This window comes from Trachinotus anak, unplaced genomic scaffold, assembly GCF_046630095.1.
Source record: "Trachinotus anak isolate AG129_WGS33_773 ecotype Australia unplaced genomic scaffold, CSIRO_AGI_Tana_v1 ptg000012l, whole genome shotgun sequence".
NCBI lineage: Eukaryota > Metazoa > Chordata > Actinopteri > Carangiformes > Carangidae > Trachinotus > Trachinotus anak.
The window spans coordinates 5,497,246-5,518,674 of record NW_027273863.1 but is presented as its reverse complement, the minus strand read 5'-3'; the positions used below and the strand labels follow the sequence as shown (position 1 = coordinate 5,518,674).

Here is a 21,429-nt window from a genome sequence, read left to right as displayed (position 1 = left end):
GACAAGGTCATGCAATGGAAGTGACAGATGTGTTGAATTCCGAAAATCTGACATTTCATTTGCATTCAGGTTAAGATGGGGCGTGTGGTGCCTCAAAATGTCCAAATGGGTCCATTTAAATTTTAAATCAGCTGTTGTTCAGTCGGTTCTTAGTCTCAGTGTCATGGAGGAGGAGCTTATGCAGGATGGTCAAACGCGGTTCAGCACTGAAGCTAGATTGCACGGCAGTGTGTGACATCATGTTAAAGTTTTTATTTGATTATGAAAAGGGCAACAAAGCCCACATCAGGAGGAGGTTGGGGTGGATGGAAGGGTCAACAAAACAGACTTTGATATGGGAGAGCAGTGTTCAGTTCCATTGTGGAAGTAATAATTTGTTGTTTCTGTTATCCATGACTGTTCCACAAAGTTAACAACGTTGCTGTTATTGTAACCATGGCAACAAAGGTCATCTAATATTGAGGAAGTACCTTATTTAACCCAAATCACCATCTTTTCCTGAAGCTAACTGAGTAGTTTTTGTTCCTAAACCTACCCAAACCATGATGTTATTATAGTAACCATAGCGACGAAGGTAAGTACGCTGCTCTCGGTACAGTCTGTGTGTTTATTATTATAACCAAGGTATGGTACACCAGGACGGAAAAGAATGGAAACAGTATACGAGTACTGTATGTTTGACACTTTCATCGTAGGACATTTAAATTGAAATTATTTTGTCACACATCCTGTTCCCAAGATTAAGACTGAACTTCCATGCTCATGTTTATTTAACTTTGATGGCTGACTGCAATATAAAGCATTCGCTGTTGTGAGCAATATACTTAGTATATGTGTATCCACTGTTTCGTTTATTTTTGATGTTTTTGTTTTTTTGCTTTTTAACCCTCTGTTCACACTCCTCTGTCCTAGTCTGTTAGTATATTCATCCTTCATTGCCCCCCCCATCTCTCTCTCTCTCTCTCTCTCTCTCTCTCTTTCTCTCTCTCTCTCTCTCCCTGTGAGATGCGTGTTGTGCATCATCTCGTCTCACCTCTCACTTTGTCTGAGGGAGGCTGACAGACCACAGATGGCGGTCTTTGATCTGCCATAACGAGCATCTCCACATCAAATTACAAGGGAGCAGACAGGAGAGGAAGATGACACTGAAACACAAAACAAAAAAAAAGATTAAATAAATAAAGAACTCGATAGACTTTGCTCGGGATCGTGTGGCCCTGTGATCACAGCAAATGAGACCCTCATCATTTGATCACTATCAAAAGACACGTCAGTGCTAGCTTCTGAGATGAAGAAGAGACAAAGAAATTTTAAGAAGCAAACCATTGATGAAATGCTAGGCAACCCTTTCCAATCGCTCTGTTGTAATTATACCTCAAGACTTTAGATAAAAGTCAAACAGACAAGGAAAGAAGCTGATTTGTAGGAAATTACAAGCGTCAGAGAAAAAAAACAACATGACTGTTGTGTAGCATTGAAATACGTTCAGATAATCTTAATGAATCAGGCACCATGGGTGGAAATTATAACCTAAGTTGCACTTTGAGGGTTTTGTTAAGTACAAAAAATAAAAATCATCATAAGCTACTGAATACTGAGCTTATAATCTATATTTTCACAGGATAGTTTCTAGAAAGCCTGTGTCGCAAAGAAAGCAGGAAGTTATCAGGGATACTTTAACAAAGAGATAACTTTAAGGTGTAATGTTGTAGGATCTGGTGTTTCACTTTCAATTATTATTTTTTTAAGCTTTAACTTTTTTGAGTTTAAGTCTAACAACTTCATGCAAGTTTAACACTTGCAAAGTTTCCATCCAAATCTAAAGCAAATTTGAACTGAATCTACAGAAAATTGGTAAAAGAAAATATGAATTAACATGTTTCCATTCGCCACTATCATGCAGATATTAGGAGCTGCCTTATATATGACGAATAAACTAGTACAGACGAAGAAGGCAATACTAGACCACATAATTTAACCAGAAACAATCCAAATGTAAACGCTGGAAAAATATATATAGGAAACATGATGGAAATATGACATTTATCTTTATTTCATGTATTAATTTGCTGAACGTTAATGTATACATGCTTATTGTATTATTTGTTTCCATTCCACTTTGCTGCATTTAGCTTTAAATTGGCTATAGGTGTGAATGTGAGCGTGGTTGTTTGTTACTGTGTGTCAGCCCTGTGATTGACACCCGCAACTGTATTTTCAAATTTACAACATGCCCCCGCCCCCCCGCTGCTCAGCATTCACATTAGTAATTTTGCTGCTTATCCGAGTACACTTGCATATCTACACTCTGCAGTATGCATCTAGTTACTTTACAATCTGCCAATAAACACAAAGACGAAGAATATGGGACATTTGGGACATTTGTCTATGTTGTCCCTCCAGTGTTGTCCTGTTGTACACACACACACTTAATTACTCTCAAATTATTCCATAAATCTCAGCATGTGTGTAGTGTCCAGTTGTGATTGTATGTTTGTGTCTGACAAAGTCCTAAGCAGGCTTTTAGTTTCTTCATTAGAGAAAACTCTAATCACGACCATGCTTACTCAAAACAGTCAAATAATTATGATTCCACTTTCATCTTGTCAAACACAGGTCTAACCAATAACTTCACTGTAAACACGTGTCACTAATAACTCACTGACACACCTAAATAAGATAAAGCCACAGCCTGTAAACTTCCTGCTACGAGTCACTACTGTGAGAAAACCTTATATTCACTGCTCAACATGTTAAGACAAGGAAAGAGTTGTTGATCTCAACAAGAAAAAAGTCCAAACTCAAATGGGCACTTGTCCCATTCCCATTATACACAGCATTCTCTCCTTTATTTGTCTTGTTACAGTCGGCCTCACGGTCTCTCTCATGCTCACAGTGTATGAGTGTGGAGTGATGGTCCTGCCCAGAGTGCGGCTCAGATCACTGTTAAGAAGCAGCCATTTGAAAACATGGTCTATATAGCTCTCTCTCTCTCTCTCTCTCTCTCTCTCTCTCTCTGTCTCTCTCTCTCTGTCAGGATCTTGGCAGCTTGTGGGAGGTGCTAATGGAAAAACTCCTGCTCCTTCTTCACCACACTAATGTGAAAGGCACCATGCATGTTACAGCTGTGTGTTGCCATGACCAGGCCACCCTGTCATAGTCCACTGGTCACCCAGCTAATGGGCCGAGCACAGAGGAGAGAGGCGTGCCGTGACAGATGGAGGGGAAGGAAAGGCTGCTGCTGCTGCTGGGAAGGACAGGAAAGCAAGAAAGCTGCTTTGAACACAGCTCAGATTTCACTAACTAATTTAAAAGACAGCACCTCATTTCATTTATAGAAAATCATGGTTATTGTGCAAAAGAGAGGATCTTTTCTAAAACTAATGCCATGAATAGTTTTTTTTCATTTATTAATAACTTTATACAAAGTGAAGTAAACAGAAATGTTCATGGTTTTATGTGACTAAGATAGAACCTGGACTTTCATTGACTATATCCTGGAATTTTAAATTCAGCATTTATTGAAGCAATTATTATATTAACTATATTATTGCAAAGATGGCATTTACTATTTGTCTACATGTTTTTAAAACCATTATTACATAAAGGGTCTAACCAATTTAGTTGCTGTCTAACTGCCTACAACTGTTTGATTATTTTTAAAAATGCAATTAACTTTCAAATTCTTTCACTCTCTTTCATTTTCTTGAACATTAAATGGATTTTCTATGATTTTTACTTCTTCTTCTTTAATGTTCACTTATCTCTCGTGCATTCTGTCTTACATCCAGTGTGGCCGCACAAATACAATAATGTCAGAAGATTTGTTTCTGATCATTTTACACATACTGTATAGGTTCTGCATGTATGTAGCTGACTTAGATGTCTTACTAGTACTAGAGAAACGTGTGCAGCTCACATATGACTCGGCCAAGAGCAGACATCATGGAGAAATATGTAATGCTTATGATGCCATAATGGATGCTGTTCCCTGCACTGTAGAGATCATGCATGATCTGCCCTGACTGTGAGGATCAGAGCTGGTGGGAGAAACCTACCTGAAGGTCTTACTTGGTGGCCTTGCAGAGGTGGTAGCCTGGTTTTGCTGGGGGTGGGGCAGAGCTGTGGATCCTCCATAATGACATGCTCTGGTCATATTCACCATAGTTCTGCCATTTGAAAAGTCAGAGAGAAAGTGGAGATCAAAGTTTAAGGGAGTGGCCAAAGTGATCCGTCAAGAAAAATCTGTAAAACTGCTCCATTCAGTAATGAATAGAAGAGTGAACCCAGCTGCCTAACAGTGGTAGGTTGGGTCCACCACGTCTTGTATTCAAACCACTCAGGAGGAAGTACGCAGGGATGGTAAGTACACGCAGCAACAGAGGAATGGAAGGACACATACAAAGAAACGAAGGGAAAAAAACGAAATATCAAGACAAAGCAGATGTGTCCTACAGAATTGTTTGGTTCACAAAATGTTTGCAATTATTTTCTACAACATCATCAAATATAATTAACACCAGCTGGAATGTGGAGGAGCCTGCACCATCCATAATGGATCCATCTGCCCTCTGATTGGATAGTTTGGCTCTGCTAAGTGACTGAATTGTCATTGTCCAATCAGATTCATGGTCAAAATTCCTACTTGTAGCATCAGCGTCACACACACTTTTCTGCTTTGTATCTGTGCACACATGTTCGCAAAAACATTATTATTATTAACATACATCCACAAACATACATTATCAACATATTTATTCACACTGATTTACATCTACAAACTGGAATTATTTGTCATCATCACTTTACAAAATCTCTTTGACTCTGATCTGAGCCCATATGGGAACACTTACATATGAACCTGACGGCACATGAATGAAGTTATGTGAATGTGTGTGAAATCATATAAAAATGAAAGTTAGGAAACATATGATGTCACAATGAAGGACGCACAAATATGTCTGCTGTGGTTGTTGTTGGGGATGTCGTGTATGAAAGCATAAAGACTGTGTCTTCTCTGTGGTTGTGAAAATTGCAGCTTGAAGTCGATGCTTTAGATGAATCACTTTCAACTACAAAATCCACCCCCATGATTTACTACATTAACGTTCTTTTATACATATGTAAACATTTTATAGATTTTTTTTTTTTTTTTTGGGGGGGGGGGGGGCATAGCTTTTTTTTCCATTCATCTCTATCTGAAAAGTGTTTTGTGAATTATGCATGAGTGTGTATTAACAGCAAACTTAACTTATTTCAAAAACACAGTCACAAGAGGACAATTTACCATACTGTGTGTAAGTGTGTATGTGTGTGTACGACACTGTCTGTATCTGTGTGTGTGTGTGTGTGTGTGTGTGTGTGTGTGTATTGCAGGTACTCATGTAGAAGATACTGTCAGAGTCTGACAGCATTTTCTTGTTTCTTTTGCATATTTCTTAGTAACCATGAAGCTGGGAACCTTCCACCTGCCGTCACCTTTGTGGTCACACACACACAAAAACAGCTGCAGCAGTAATTCACAACAAGACAAGTCTGTCCAGTCGTCTTCCTCTTCTTTCCAACTGGACTACAGCTTCAAACAACCCTGCTCAGAGTTTGTCACATACTATACCACTAGACTCAAGCCCACCACTGCACTCCCTATGCGTGTGTGTGTTTGTGTATGTTGCGGTATGTCTCCTCATCATAAGCTCGGGAGACAGTGGTCTCCCTTAATGATACTCCCCTACTCTCCCCGATGGACTCGCTGCTACTGAACAAACAAGTCTCAGTTTGTCAGACCCAAACCAGACTGTAGTCTGCTGTTGGACAGCACAACCCTCAACCACGCAGTGACACATCACACAATCCCCCCGCCACACACACGTAGACACGAGAAGCAGAAGGTCTGGTAGAAAATAAAAGGTGCAGAAGGTAAGAACTCTGGTCTGCTGGGTACATAAGTTTAAAGGACGAGTCTGTTCAAATGTGGATTTTTTTTTTGTTGGCTTGGCCGTTGGTTTTATTTGTTATGATTGTACTCGCCCAGTTAAAGTTATAATATATAACTGGTCCACATTAAAATGTCTACTTACGTTATCCCAAATGTTTCGATCAATTCTCAAACCAGAGAAATCTGTAATTATAATCAAGGTAACGGTCCGTTTCATTTGGTTGCCTGTCAATGACATCATATCCCCTTTGTGCATGCATTGCCAGAAGTATTTTAACTGGATGAAGGATTTTAGTGATCAGATGTCTGGATGTTAAGTTATCAGAGAAACAATTGAAATAAAGGTTAGCGGCAGTCTCAGCTCCCAGCCCCTGCCTGACATCTTGTGTGCGCCATGCAGCGTTGGCAAAACACTGTCTTTAAATGTGAAACTCCTTTATTCAGTGCTTTTAACAGTCGTAATCACTGGGTCTGTCTGTTTTGGAGAGGAGGAGACCTCTGTGAATAATTCGGCTGCTGGTAAAAACCTCCTGAAGGACACTGAAGGAATCCAAACGGGGAGAAGCTGACGCCAATGGTGGTCGACTGAAAGACCCCCGGTGGCAGAAGTTACAAACTGTGCATTTAACTGCTGAGACCTGGGAACACAGCAACTTTAATTCAGTCTGCAACAAGCAGATATGAGTAAATGGTAAGTATCATAGGTGAAAGTTTGACCAGTCAGACCTCTTCTTCTCCTCTCCTCTCCGCTTTTGCTACCGTGAGGGTTGTTTAAAATATCTTTTGGGTGATGCTATCAATTTCTTGCAGATCTCAGCTAATAAACTGTTGAGTTCAACATTTTGACCATGTTATTATTGATAGAAACTGTGGCTAAACCTATAACAATAAGATCCAAGTTATTATGAACCAGAGTTACTCTGACACTAAAAATAGTGCTTCTTTATATGTAACTGCACATTTAGCATCTGATCCACAATATAACTGAAAGGCACTGGAAATGTTCTATTGTCCAAAAACAACCAAACTATTTAGGCCAAAAGATAAATGAAAGCTTGTTTCTTGTTTCCACTTTACAAGGAAATGCCACAACTTTTGTTCCCAGATGCAGACAATGTGTTGAATAACAACCTTGATCTTTGGCTCTGCAAAAAAGCACTTGATAGAAGTGATTTGTCAGAGGTTACTAGGTCCAACACAGCACAAACAGCACACAATACAACATGGCAAAACTTCTCATTAAAGGGGTTTCCTACTGCAGTGGCTATCAACCTGGGGGCCGGGACACACAAAGGGGTCACAAGATAAATCTGAGGGATCTCAGGTTGACAATAAAGGGAAGTAAAAGAGACATTTCTAAGACAAAAATTATGTTTTTTTTCTGGGTCTTTTTTGCTTATTTTTCTTATGAAATCTTGGATGATTTTATCTTTTCAAGACAAAAAGTACTCAAATGAAATTATCATTCTTTTTGTTGAACCTCTCACAGCTTAAAGACATATTGTATGTGATCTGTGACAAAGGGGTGGAATGTAGGCATTTTTTGGTTGCAAAGGGTTACAAGCCAACAAAGGTTGGGACCCAGTCCTCTAGTGATTTACAGTAATGCTGTACTGCTATAAAATTTGGTGACTTGCAAGAAACTGGTTTAAAACTATTGGGTGTCTGACAATTTTATATTTTGGACGATCTTACTTTGGCAATGATCTACTTTTCAGATAAATCGTACAGATCATGTCATAAAAAGCTTCTGTATTTAGATATTTAATCTTAAAAGTTTAATTACTGCTTATCAACCCATTGTTACCTTTTAAAACAGCTAGTCCACTAACTGTAGCTGGTGACAGCAGTCTTTGTTCTGCTCTGCAGCCTCAAAGAGTTTGGTGTAGAGGCACCAGCTGCAGTCCAAGACAATGGAGTTACAGTCACCCTGCGGGATGAGAGACCTGCCTGCAGGCAGGGAAATACAAGGTGGGACGAGCCAGGTAAGCGTCTGAACTTTCGAATTAAAGTGCTTATATATTGCACCTCATTGATAAATAACAGTGCCGTCCAAACAAATACTCCATATGAACTAAGCAAAATGTGTGATTGGTTGTGACACAGTTTGTTAACAGAGCACAACATTTTGGGTGAAGAGTTGTGGTGGGCAGACAAACATCTGAAAGAACCATCAAAGCAACAGAAAGATACAAATCACAACTTCCAGTCAGGACTTTCAGAATAAAATCAGAACAGAAACAAGATGATCATGATGACTGCGATTCTACCCAAAAAGACTGTCATATGATCTTTTGGCCCAGTCATGCAAGTATGACTTCTAGTCTGTAACATGGGTCAAACTTCAAAAACGCTGGATCCTATATTGTCCAGCCCAACTTCGTGGCATCTGGAGCACTATTTATCAGACTTTTGAAAGCTTCTGCAGTCCCACCTCATGCAATATCACAGCAGAAATGCCAGATGGTTAGTATTACCATTTAAATTCTTATTATCAGTATCACCGTTTATTACCGTCAGCTCACATTCGGTTCTGTACAGCATCAACCAGCAACAGTCTCCCAGATGCATGCACAGCAAGTAACATGGGTTTGTTACATGTCAGTGAAAATCTGGTCAAAACATGGTGGAAGGCAGTGACAGCGCTGCTCTGGAGATTTTTATGCCTCCGCACCGGTGACAGCCAGAGCAGCATATTGTCACATATGTACATCCGTCTGTCCCAGTCTCATGGACACAATATCTCAGTGACACCTTGATGGAACTTCTTCAAATTTGGCCCAAACAAAAAAAGGTCAAAGATCATGGTCACATGACCTCACAAAATGCAGTTTTTGCCTTGTGGGCGTGATATCTCCGTAATGCCTTGAGGGATTTTTTTCAAATTTGGACTCAAGGACAAGCTGATTAGATTTTGTAGTCAGTGTTTTAGTAAGTCTGCTAAAACAGCGACTGACTCCTTTTACACTGCCAGACGATGTTGCCTTTTTGTTCAGAGCAATGTCACATGCACACAAAGCCCGCACAGAGACGCAGGGGAGAAAGAGTGAGCTGTTAGCTGCTGAGCCTCCGTGTGAGGTGTTTCTATTGGTGATTGTGTGTTTTTAAAACTTATGTCAGGGCTGCAGCTCACTGTTTCATCCCCCAGCGCAGTGTAGCCGCAGTGTTTCTGGTTGGGCATGCAGCAGACAAATCCAGTACTGCTACTGGCCCATGGTCCTCATCTGTGACACAGATGTGTTGGACATGTCATTATTTTAATGTTTAAATGCAAACATTTACTTGGTGAAATTACATCAGTTTGTGTTTTATTACTTTTTGAACATTAATACTGATAACTGTGATAATTTTGGTCACTATAATCATGATATTACATTTTTATATCGTTTCATCTCTCATCCAACTGGAGAAATCCTACAGCTGCTTTTACAGAACTCTAAGACGGGTAAACTGATCTCTATGTGTAAAATTGTTGGTGCCCTATGCAACCGTTATGAAGTAATCCTGAGTTGATAAAAAGATGCAGGACAAATCATCTCTGTAGTTTGCAATGTGAGAGGGAACCAACACCTCAATGTGAGAGGTAAGTGACAACATCAGTGCTATGGAGTCCTGACACCAGCTGAGGAGGCTTCGAATCTGGCTTGTGACCTTTATCGCTTGCTTCTCTCTCTCTCAACATTCTTAGTATATTGTATTGTGTTCTATCTAAAGCAGAAATGCCCTATAATAATCTCACAAAAATGAGTAAGTCATGGTGTTAGCCCCTTTTGGCCTTAAGGTGGAAAACTTCAATGGCAAGCAATCAGATTTAAGCCGGCAGATTCATGTGTTGAGTGGTTTTAAAAGGTTTGCATTAGCCTGTCGTAACACATGGCCCCAGACAGACAGACAGGCAGAATATCAGGTGTGAAAGCTCTCTCTGTCTATCATACACACTCCATTGTTGCCAGTTTCACTCTCTCCTCCTCCCCACCCTCCACCACCACCCCTCTGTCTTCTAACGGGCTCCACTCTCTCATTCTCTGTCACACTCCCCCTGTCTCTCTCTGACAATTGCGTTATTTGGCCTTATCGAGGAATATGAAACGCCGCGCCGCGACATCTCCGCGCCGAGCCCAACAGATATGCCAATTCATTTCGCAGCCGGCGATTTGACAAGCTAGACTGCTCCTCTTGAAAGACATCATTCAAGCGCACAGCCGCCGCCACCGCCACCGATCCCCACTCCCTTCCCCTCTCTCTCTCTTTCTCTCACACTCTCTCTCCCCCCTCCTTCCTTTATCCCACTTTCCATTCCATCTCCCACCACCTCTCCTTGTTGCAATCTGTAGAGCTTCGCCTCTTAAGATTGAAAAGGGCTCTCGGCCCGCGACAAAAAGCCTGAAAAGAACAGGGGAGCAGAAAAAAAAAGAAAAAGAAAACATACCCCCTCCTCTATGTCCCTCCCTCTATCACACGCCACAAGAAAAAAAAAAAGTTGAAGTATTGAAAATATAAAATGATGGGGTGGTGGAGGGAGGCAAGCAGGTGATAACATTGTGGATATTAGGGGTGGAAGATGAGGAAAGAGAGTGAGAGCAGGGTGGAGGAGAGACAGAAAAGAAATAAGAAGAGAGAGAGAGACAGAGAGAGAGAGAGAGAGAGGAGATTGGTGCCCTAAGCTGCGGGTGTTTGAGGGGATGACACAGCCACTAATACAAGTGTTTAAATATTTGATGCAGGGAGGGATAAAGCGGGATCGTCTCGCCACGGAATTGAGTGTCAAGACGAGAATCTATTACAGAGAATCTTTGTGTGTGTGTGTGTGTGTGTGTGTGTGTGTTTGTGTGTGAATACAAGGCAGATTTGACAGTGTGGCGGAGCAGAGCAAAGCCTTGTGTGAGTGTGTGTGTTGTCGCTGCAGTCCCCCCCCCCCACCACCACCACCGCCATCACCCTCCTCACAACCCAACACCACTTCACCACCACCACCCCAGTTCCGGCTTCCACCACCACCCCCACCCCCACCTTCTCTTCACTTAAATGTTTTTCTGCCGTGCTTCAGTAGACGCTGATTATCACGTCTTTTGGAATGGAGGTTTTTGGGCACGGAGCGAGAGAGAGAGGGAGAGAGAGAGAGGGAGGGAGGCTCAGAGATGGAGAGGCTGGGGTGCAATGGAGGAGGAATAAGAAACACTTCTTTGAGAGAGAGAAAATACTGTGTGTGTGTGTGTGTGTGTGTGTGTGTGTGTGTGTGTGTGTGTGTGTGTGTGTGTCCTACTGTCATGCATGTCCATGGACACCTGGACTGTGACTGAAATCACTCCCTACTTGCTACCTAGTGCACTGCATTTGCGCCAAATTCAGAACACTTTATAGTCCTCTAAAAAATGTACACTACTATGTACACTACTTTTTGCTAACAATACCACAATGCAATAATTCAATAATGTCTTACAATATAAAGTAATAATGAAAAACTTTTTCCTGAACAATATACTACATTTGGTACAAATGTAAAGCAAAATGGAGACAAATCTTTTACTTCAGTTGGCGTAGTTGTGTTGAGTTTAAAAGCAATGGTGAATATCCTGATCAAACTTCCTCCATTAAAAGTGAAGTAAACATAAATTCATTCATTTATTATTGGAAACTTGATTGTTCATATGTGTTGACTTGTTTACTTTGCTGTAACCAAACATGCATCATGCATATTGTACATTACTGCATGTTCAGCTAACCTGCTGTGCACTGAACACTGAACTGAACTCTTGCATTTTATTGTAATTAATAACTTAATTGGAAGTCAAGCCATAGAAACTGTATAAATGTAACTTTATTTTTCTGCCAAATCATATCAAAGCTGCCACAAAAATGTTTGGAAATTTCAAGGAATTCTGAGAAAAAATACAAAAATAAAGTATGAAGAAGGTGATGATCCCTGACGTGTTTGAATCCTAAATTTCCTGCTCACCCAATATACTGGAGGTGATAGTCAATGAGTGAATGAGGGCCTGATTTGGGCCAAAAAATGTCACAGAGAGACAAACAATCAATATGAATAAAACATAAACCTGTATTATATGTAGTTTGCTAAATAAATAAAGAAACTGCAACTTATTAATTCTTGAAATTAACTGTAAACACGTTAAAGTCTGTCTGAGCAAGTATTTTATCTATCTATTTACTTTCACAGAAACAACACCAGCAACTGAATAAGCATCAACATTAAAGACAGCAACAGCATCTTTGACAACGACAGATTTAAAAATAATAATAATAATGATAATTATCTACAACAATAAGGAAAGCAACAAAAACAGCAGGTGAAGGACAACAAAAAATACAAAAATACAAAAAAATTAAAAAAATGAAAATAAAAAACTACGACTACTACAAAAACAACAGAAGCCAACACAATAATAACAACTGGACCAAACAGCAATATCATAAGCACAATTAACAATAATGGGAGTGATACGAAAAATATTGGTAGCAACAGTGTAAGCTGTAACAACACAACACTGTGTTAAGGACTTCATTATTTTTGACGGCCGGTCTGTTGTGGTGTTTAGATTGTATTAAATGCAATTAAGAAACAACACACACGCACATACACACATCATCTCTATGATTGAGGGCTTGTGGTGTGTGGTCAGCAGTGAAACCAGGCCATACTCTACTCTCACCTATGTGTAGGGGTGTGTATTGTGTGTGTGTGTGTGTGTGTGTGTGTGTGTGTGTGTGTGTGTGTGTGTGCTCTCTTTAGCTGTCTAGACAGGGCCGAGTGCCACTTTAACCTATGTGTAATGAGGGCGCGGTGGAACATTGTTAGGGAATAAAGCTTGTTACTTTTAGTCCAAACACACTCGCTAACACACAAAAATGCCCTCGCACACACAACAGATACACACACACATTTCATCCAAACAAGCCTTAGCTAACGCTGGGTCAGGGTTGACCAACACCATTGACTCCAATTTCATCTTGCCCTGTAGCTCAAACGTGGGCCTGCTTGTTTTCTTTCTCTTTCTCTTTTTCGTAACACTAGAAACTAATCGCTGTGAAGCCAAGTTTAGAAATGTGACTCGAAAGCAAACAAGGAAAACAAATACGTCCTTCACAAGTCCCCTCAGGGCTCACATGAATATAAGATGTGTTAACTTTAGTCAATTAATATGAGGCACCAGGACCCTTTAATAATCAGCTTTCATGATGCACTATCATCAGGCTCTTGTGCCATTACATATCAATAATCTTTACAGGATATATCCATATTAAAGTAGATTTACATTTGTTTTTGATGGAAATCATTATGTAGACCTTTTAGCACTTTAACAATAATCTAATTGAAGTTATAAAGAAACACAAAAATCTTTCTGAAGCGTTCCATCTTATATTTATGAATCATATGAGTTAATGTTATGCTACCAGTGAGGACACTGAGGTTATGTCCCCTGTATTTTTTAATGGGATTCTGAGTCAGTTTTAGCAACTTGGAGATGGACTACAGTTAAGAAAATACAGACATAAGGTTTTTTAATCAGTCCAATATTTTCAGCCAACAAAACACATAAAAAGATTCATTATTTCCTACCTGAAACTTAGGCCTGGGAGCGTGGATAAGGTTTTGAAACAACATTTAGACCTTTATGAATTCTTTCGTGATTTTCTTTTTATATAAAAATTCTAACTGATCAGTTAAATAAATAAAACATTGACCTAAGATGACCTAATGAACAAAGTATTTGTAAAAGCCTGGCTGTGGCCCTGCAGATATTATGCAGTGGCTCATACTGTGTGACACATGAATATTAAAGGCCCCATATTTTACACTTTTACAGTGTTTTATTTGAAGTGTTGCTATCCATAAAAAGATATATTTGTGGTTTTAAGAACCAAAAACCATCTCAGTGTAGTTTTACATCTCCTCTCTCAGTTACTTTGTGGACTGAGCACTTTGATAATTTGAGAGTATTAATGTAGACCTAGATCTGCTTTATAATCAAAAGATATGGAAATCTCACTTTATACAATATGGGACCTTTTATTATCACATGGTGATATCTCTTCATCTCTGCAGTGATTGGTCGTCTGCATCCCACATGTTTATCACTTCTGAGCCAAACCAGCCAATCACAATGATTCTAGGTCAGTTTGTTTTCAATTCAGGGAAGCCGTTACTGATTTGTCAACTCTGGCTCAACACATGAGCTCTGTTAACTTCCTTGAAGGCAAGCATGTGTTCATTTTTGTTAATTTCTCACCTTCCAACTCCCCACCACACACACACACACACACACACACACACACACACACACACACACACCACTGCAACATGAAGCATGTTTTATTAAACACCTAGAATGAGCTCAAAAGAACAAAAATTACATAAAAACACTTCACTCCCTCTTCAACCAATCCCCAGACAAGGAAAACTGCAGTGTTGTTATTTTATTAGCCATTGATAAATCACAAGAAATTATTATTTTAGAGCTTAAAAGTACCCAAGGACTTTTTCATTATTAAGTCAGACACACACAGGCAGTTAAATCACAATCATTATGTACAATACACAGATCCTATTATTCTATCTTGTGCACCTGTTATATATTTTTTTTCATATTTACTGTTAATTACATTGAGATAATATATTTTTAAAAAAAAAAACTTCTTCTATTGAAAGTTTAAGATTTAAGGCTGCAAATTATAAAAAAAATATAACAAAGAATAAGAAGTTAAAGAGCTTTTCTGCCAACGACATGAAGCAGTGGAATGAATCACACACACACTCCGACACTAAACCTGACTCAATAATGCACCGAGTGAGTGTGGGGCGCAATGTGTGTGTAGCATCCAGATCAGACACCCTGTGACATTCCCCCTAAGCCCCCCCCCCCCCCCCCCCCCCCCCCCCCCCCCCCCCCCCACACACACACACACACACACACACACACATAAACACACATGCATACAACCAGACAAACACTTACATATGCACACATAGCACCCATAAAGCCCCCTCCTCTCACACACACAAACACACACACACACCTCCCCCTTCATCCTCCCCCTAGACAATGATTCTATGTTCCATGTCGCCACCCTGTCTTGTCACATTTCCGTCTTGTCTGCCACACTGTCTCACTCTCTCCGTCCTCTTTTGTACTCGCTCTGTCCTCCCATCCACTCGCTCTCTCTCTCTTCCTCCATCCCTCCATCCAATCAATAACTGCTGGCACTTCCTTCCACAGCTCAGGAAAAAACAATTAAAAGCCATCGATCCCAGCACACACTCACATGTGGACGCGCATGAATACACACATTCACACACACACACACACACACACAAACAAAGCACACACATGCAAACACACACTCGGCCATGAATATGCAAGTGGGTCTCCTTGACCTTCAAAGACAGGGGAAAGCCAGGTGACTTCATTCTTCATGGGACTGCCACTGGATACGTCTGTCGCCCCCTCTCACAAACATACACACACACACACGCATGCACGCACATACACACACACACACACACACACACACACATTTATTGGCAGGAAGAGACGTATGTTTGAGACATACATGCAAAGTTAAGTGCCTCTTTGGGTGCATCCATGCATATCTTAACACACTGTATAGAGCGCACAAACACACACACACACTGTGCTGCAGATTTTAGATATGGAGACTATCTAAAGAGTATCTAAACATGTGAATTGACTGGGAGCTTCAGCGGGTCAGTTTCCATCATCATCAGGACGTTCAGTGACCACTGTGTAACGTAGGTTTAGTTGATCACTTATTCTCCTGGAGCAACAGATGTAACCTGAGAGAAACTTACTTCACTGGCACAAACACAAAACATCTTCTACCAACCAGAGAGTCCAACCATTTATTCTTTGTTCATTCTGGTAAGTCTGGTTGTCCTCCAGCTCATACTGAGTGAAGTGCAGCACGTACCAGTGATGGTTCTCCATCGGAGGAACTTTCCAAACCCTGAGTCTGCAAACACGTAAGGCTTTGGCATATTTTTGAAAACATGCAAAATAGTGTCCAGTCCATTAAATTACACTTCTTTCTTTCTACATTATTTTCTCCTTTTGTGGTGTATCTCCAGATTTTCACTTTGAGTCAAGTTCTCTCTTCTCAAATAAAACGTATCAGGCATTACAAAATAGCTGTGTCTCATTTCAGAGACTGCCTCCTTCGAAGGCTGCATTTAAAGACTACCTGCGTTGAGGCAAAGAATTTGCCTCGATGATTTTTATCAATTTATTTATTAATGATTTCTTAATTCATTCATTCATTATTAATGATTTTGTTTAATCCATACGACAGCTCAGTAGTCACCATTAGAGATTAAATGGTTACCGGTTTCATGCTTTATCAATGTGAAAAAAGTGTTCTTTTTTATATTTTCTATATATGTTTATATATTCTATTGTTTTCTTATGTCAACAAAAGTAGTTCTTATCCAATTACTTGATTAATCGATAGGATAATTGGCAGAACACTTGATTCCTGCTGGATTAGCTGCAGCCCTACATTTTTCAAAATAAGAATGGACGAAGATAAAGAGGAAATCCTTCGTAGACAAGACTGTATTATTTTGGTTTGGCCTTTGCCGTCAACAATGGCTACAAAGACCACGTCTTCATAGACCACGTCCTTTACAGGATGGAGCCTCAGACTGAGACTAGGCAAATATCATTATTATGTCTTTTATTATTATGTTGTTTTTTTTTTAGGCACCGGCAAAAAATGCATTGGTCAAATAAAGTTGTTCTTTTCCTTCAAGTGATTAGGATAGATTAAGATTAGATTAAGATAGACTTCATTAGTCCCACAGTGGGAAATTTGCTGTTTTACAGCAGCAGAGTGGACAGTGCAGGAGAAGAAAATAAATACTTAAGTGAAGATAAATAATAGATAATAATACAATATGTACAATTGGATATTTACAAAATGTGCAATAACAGTAGCAGCAGATAATGGAAATTGCACAGTTGGTGAGTGAAGTTGTTGCTGGTGTTTGGGCCTTTTCAGTCTGATCCCTCCAACTTTTACAGTTTAGGGTTTTTTTTCTAAGCAGTGTCGTCTTATAATACTGATGAGAGCTGCTAAGTTGATCAAGATGTTCACGCGTTCACCTGGGTGATATTCATTCCCTTAAGCTTCATGAGCAGCAGCAGAGGCTTTGACTCAGACTTTATGTTGTGGGTGTCGCTTCTATATCTTATTCTGACTACATCTGTGCTGCCAAACATGGTGATTATTGTTGTAGGATTTGTTTGAGAAGTCACAACACATTTGCTCGACCAACAGTGACCGACAACACTGCTGACACCACAACCTGGATTTCATTTCAGCTCCTGAAAAGAGTCAAAACTTAGCTCCAGCAACCTCAACTTCTCCCTGTGGCAAGAAACAGAATCAGCACCTGTGACTGCAGCTATTAATCAGGTTCTGTTCAGCTCCGTCCAATCCTTCCACAGTCCTGACCAGACCTGTGTCTTAGACAGAGAAGTGCAGGAAAAGAAAGGGATAGGTAGATGGATGGATGGAAGGTAGGGTGTGGAGAAAGAAAGAAAGAAAGAAAGAAAGAAAGAAAGAAAGAAAGAAAGAAAGAAAGAAAGAAAGAAAGAAAGAAAGAAAGAAAAAGAAATTGCTGTTGCAGTGAGCTAAACAGAGGGAGAGAGTAATAGAGAGGGACAGCAGTCACACTCTGGCTGTTGCTCAATGAGGGAGTGGCCTGTAACGCCACCTCTAATCTGTGTCCAGTCAGCCCTGACACACAGACACACACACACACACACTTGCAGAGCTGCCACAGTTTCAGCTACATGAAAAATAGTCACATCTCTTCACTGCTGATTGACATCAGCGTTAGAAATGAAATTCTTTTGTTGCTGGGAGCTTTTTTTTTTCTTTGTGTGTCTGTGTGTGTGTGTGTGTGTCCGTGTGTGTGCGTGTGTGTGTGTCCGTGTGTGTGTGAGATGGCTCCTGTCACTGCAGGCCAGGTGTTCCTCAGGGTCCGCTGGTTTTCTTTTGGTTTGGAGAGTTTGATAAATGAAGAGAGAGAGAGAGGGAGCGAGAAAGACAGAGTGAGAGAGCTTGATGAATGATTGGAGAGTGACGGATTGACTGCAGTCCTCCGACATCTGAAGCATCTGCTGCTGTTGTGTCGGCCGCTGAGTGGACTGAGCAGTGGACGAGGCTCTTTGTCATTCAGGACCGTCTGACACCACCGACTGTACACGGCAGCTTCAGAAGGTCCAGAATTAGTGTCCAACACCAGAACTTCAAACATGTCACCATGTGATGTGCTTTTTAAAAGGTTTGTGTTGGGTAGGGATTTTCACAGTACTACTACTTTTATCGATACTGCTTTTTGATCTGGTACTTTAACGGTACTCTTATCTGTACTTTTTGTTATATTGTAAGAGGAAAAAACTTTTATTTATCTTATCACATGTAGTCAATTAGAATTCTTGAGTAGCAAACTTCAACAACATTGTTTTGAACAGATCACTTGTATAGACTGATTTTGTAGTGATGGAAATGTAAAACAAATGTAATGCATGATGATTTACGACAGGACTTTTTCTTTGTCAGTATTTTTACTGTGCAGTAGTTCACCAGCAGCCCCCACATCACTAACCCCCTGGCGCAACAATGGATAATCTACATGCTAGATGGTGGAAAACTGTGCGTTTCTCTGCCTGTGTGTGACAGACTTTTACTGGATGTCTGGAGAGCTCGCTCGCGTTTCCACTCTTACATGCAAAAGTCTTAACCACACTTTAGAACGATTAGTTCCCTCCACCATCACTAAGAGCAGGTTTCTGTGTTTGTGTGCTCCAGAGTGTGACACAGAGCTGCCCCTGCCCCCCACACAGAGAGGTGTAGGTGAACTTCTGCGTTGGGAACAGTGAAAATGCACCGTAGACGGATGTCCTCATCACAAACGGAGTTGGTGAGGTAAGATGTGCGAGTAAACAGCAGAACTGATAACGTTCACGATAATCCTGTTTAATGCTGGCTGTCGGGCACAGTTGCTTAGTTACAATTTAAGTGGTAAAGTTTCATTCACCATAATTAAGGCAGCTGTGAACGCACAATACACTGCAAATAAGGAAAGGTACAAAGCATGCCATCTCATGTAGAGAAAATAAGTAAAACACAAGCACGATCATCAGTATCACCAATCTGACAATACATACATTCACAGTACAGAATTGCAACGCAAAGTTACACACAACACAACAGAAATTTCCCAGATAAATAAAAAAACTAAACTTTATTTGAGGTTTAATATTCTGATTGCATGATATTATTGTAGAAAAAATGATCATGATGATCGGTTTTTAGAGTTTAGAGTTGAATCTCATTTACGTTGTTTTGCTTACTCTTTAAAAAAAAAAAGTGTCAAAACAGGCTTTAAATCCATGATATGAGTCGAGCTCCAAAATGTGACGTGGCAAAGCTCCTTCAGAGGCACAAAACACATAATACACACTTCTAACAAGCTGAACCCAGAACTTAGAGGCTACTGGCTACTGTACCAAATACATTGACACTGCAGTAATTACAACCAAAGCTCATTTTCATGGAGGAAGCAGAGAGGTCGGCCAGAATCAATTGACCTCTCTCTTTTTCTTTGTTTGATGATGTCATGAGGCCACAGCTGCAGCCTCCTGTCTGACAGACACTACTGTTAAATCACTGTTTGACCTGTGAATTTAACCTCACTAAGCACCCACACCCACAAAAGGCCGGGGCATCAGGTGGACAGAAGACTGTGAGTCACTGCTGTATATGTGTGGGCATAGATTATGAACACACATGAAACAGGTGCAGAGCACCACTGTCCTTTATACACTGCAGCTCCTGGAAGTTGATTTGTAAATCAGAGCGCTGGTAGTTTTAAAGCCTGTAAAGGTAAAACACTTCTCAATGAGCTGTTAGGGAGCATCTGTGAGTGACACACCACTCTGCCTGAACAACTACTGTTAAGATGCCCTTGAGCAAGTCACTGACACCGCTCACTGAGGATTAAACAGTAAGGTGTCATTGGTGATAAGCTGTAACTACTTTAAAGAGTATCAAAATCATTGCAGCAGAAGCAGACATCACGTTTTATTTTACTCAAGCATTCCTCTTCCTGGTCAACACCGAACACCTGTGTTGCAATTCAACAGTGCAGTCTGAGTTTCATGTGTGTTATGCTAGTAGCAGCTAACATAGCCTCAAGCAGAGATGAGGACTGGGCTATGGAGGTCAAAGCTCATCTTTCTAACTCCACACTCGCAGATTCTTTCTGTGATCCCTCTGTGCCAGTGACAGACAGGGCTGGAGACATTACGTTGTCCGTCTGTCCACCTGAGAACATAAGGCCGTGCATCCATCCCATTCTCATGAATGTGCCATCTCAGTAGCGCATTGAGGGAACTTCACTAGTTCTCAAGGATGAACAGACTGAATGAGCTGATTTTATGGTCAAAGGTCAAAGGTCAAAGGTCAAGGTCACAGTGACCTCACATTCTTGTGAATATCAGGAACGCCACGTGAATTTCATCACACCTAACATAAACATTCACTTGGACGCAAGGATGAATTGATTAGAATTTGGTGATCATAGGTCAAAGGTCAAAGTCACTGTTACCCTACAAAACACAATTTTGGCTATAACTCACAAAGTCATACACTAATTACAACACAATTTAACTCAAATGTATATAAGGATCAAATGAAGTGATGACATTTTATATCCAAAAGGTCAAAGGTCAACTTCACTGTGACATCATAATGTTCTGCAAAAACACTCCTGTAACCCAGGAAGAAGAGACTGTGACCATGTTTCCTACAACTTGGTTGGTTGGCTGGTTTTTCATTATTTTCAGACTTGTAGACTTCAGCCCAAACCCACACAGACTCAAATCACTTCAGACAATTTATCAGATTTCACTTAGCTCCCTCTGGAGCCACAAAAGGCTTCATGGCAAGAAATCAAACAGCGAGGGAAACATTTTAGATGTAGAGAGAATGTAGGGGGAACTGTATGATAATGTATGTGTGTGAAAAAGCCTGAGAAGAAATAATTCATCAAATTTCCAAGATTAGCTATAACGTCCCTCATGCAAACTAAAAACCTTCTTTCCTTTTCTTCCCTCTCTTTAATGAATACATTAACGAGAGCCTCATCGTCAAACAGCTCTTCAAAATCAATGCACACATCAAAAACATGAATAAATACTCAATATCAATGCAGAGGAGGTGAAGGTGTTCCATTAATAACATTCATTTGACGATTTCTGTCATGAGCGCCCGCTCACCTCCAGCCCTGGAAGATCAATTGACATCTTCTCTGATTGGTTAATCGTTTCTCCCGATCTGCTTTGCAGCCTATGAGATCATTTCCCGCTGGCTGTCAATCAGTCATGCTAATCTGCGCACCCGGTCAATTGATTCCCAGTCATCTGAACATAATCCTTCTGCAATTAACC

The 21,429-nt window shown here is 40.4% G+C and overlaps 1 protein-coding gene across 6 annotated transcripts in view; it reads right to left on the bottom strand.

Moving 5' to 3' along the window:
- rnf220a (ring finger protein 220a) overlaps positions 1–21,429 on the bottom strand; it is a 310,863-nt gene that overhangs the window by 226,509 nt on the left and 62,925 nt on the right. For 5 of the 6 annotated variants that reach the window (XR_011692828.1, XM_071490481.1, XM_071490478.1 and 2 more), the window contains exons 2-3: positions 4,059–4,169; positions 1,034–1,145 (exon numbers count right to left, since the gene is read on the bottom strand). The gene's annotated coding sequence lies outside the window, so the exon portion shown is untranslated. The remainder of the gene's footprint in view (positions 1–1,033; positions 1,146–4,058; positions 4,170–21,429) is intronic. The other variant, XM_071490477.1, reaches the window with a different exon arrangement.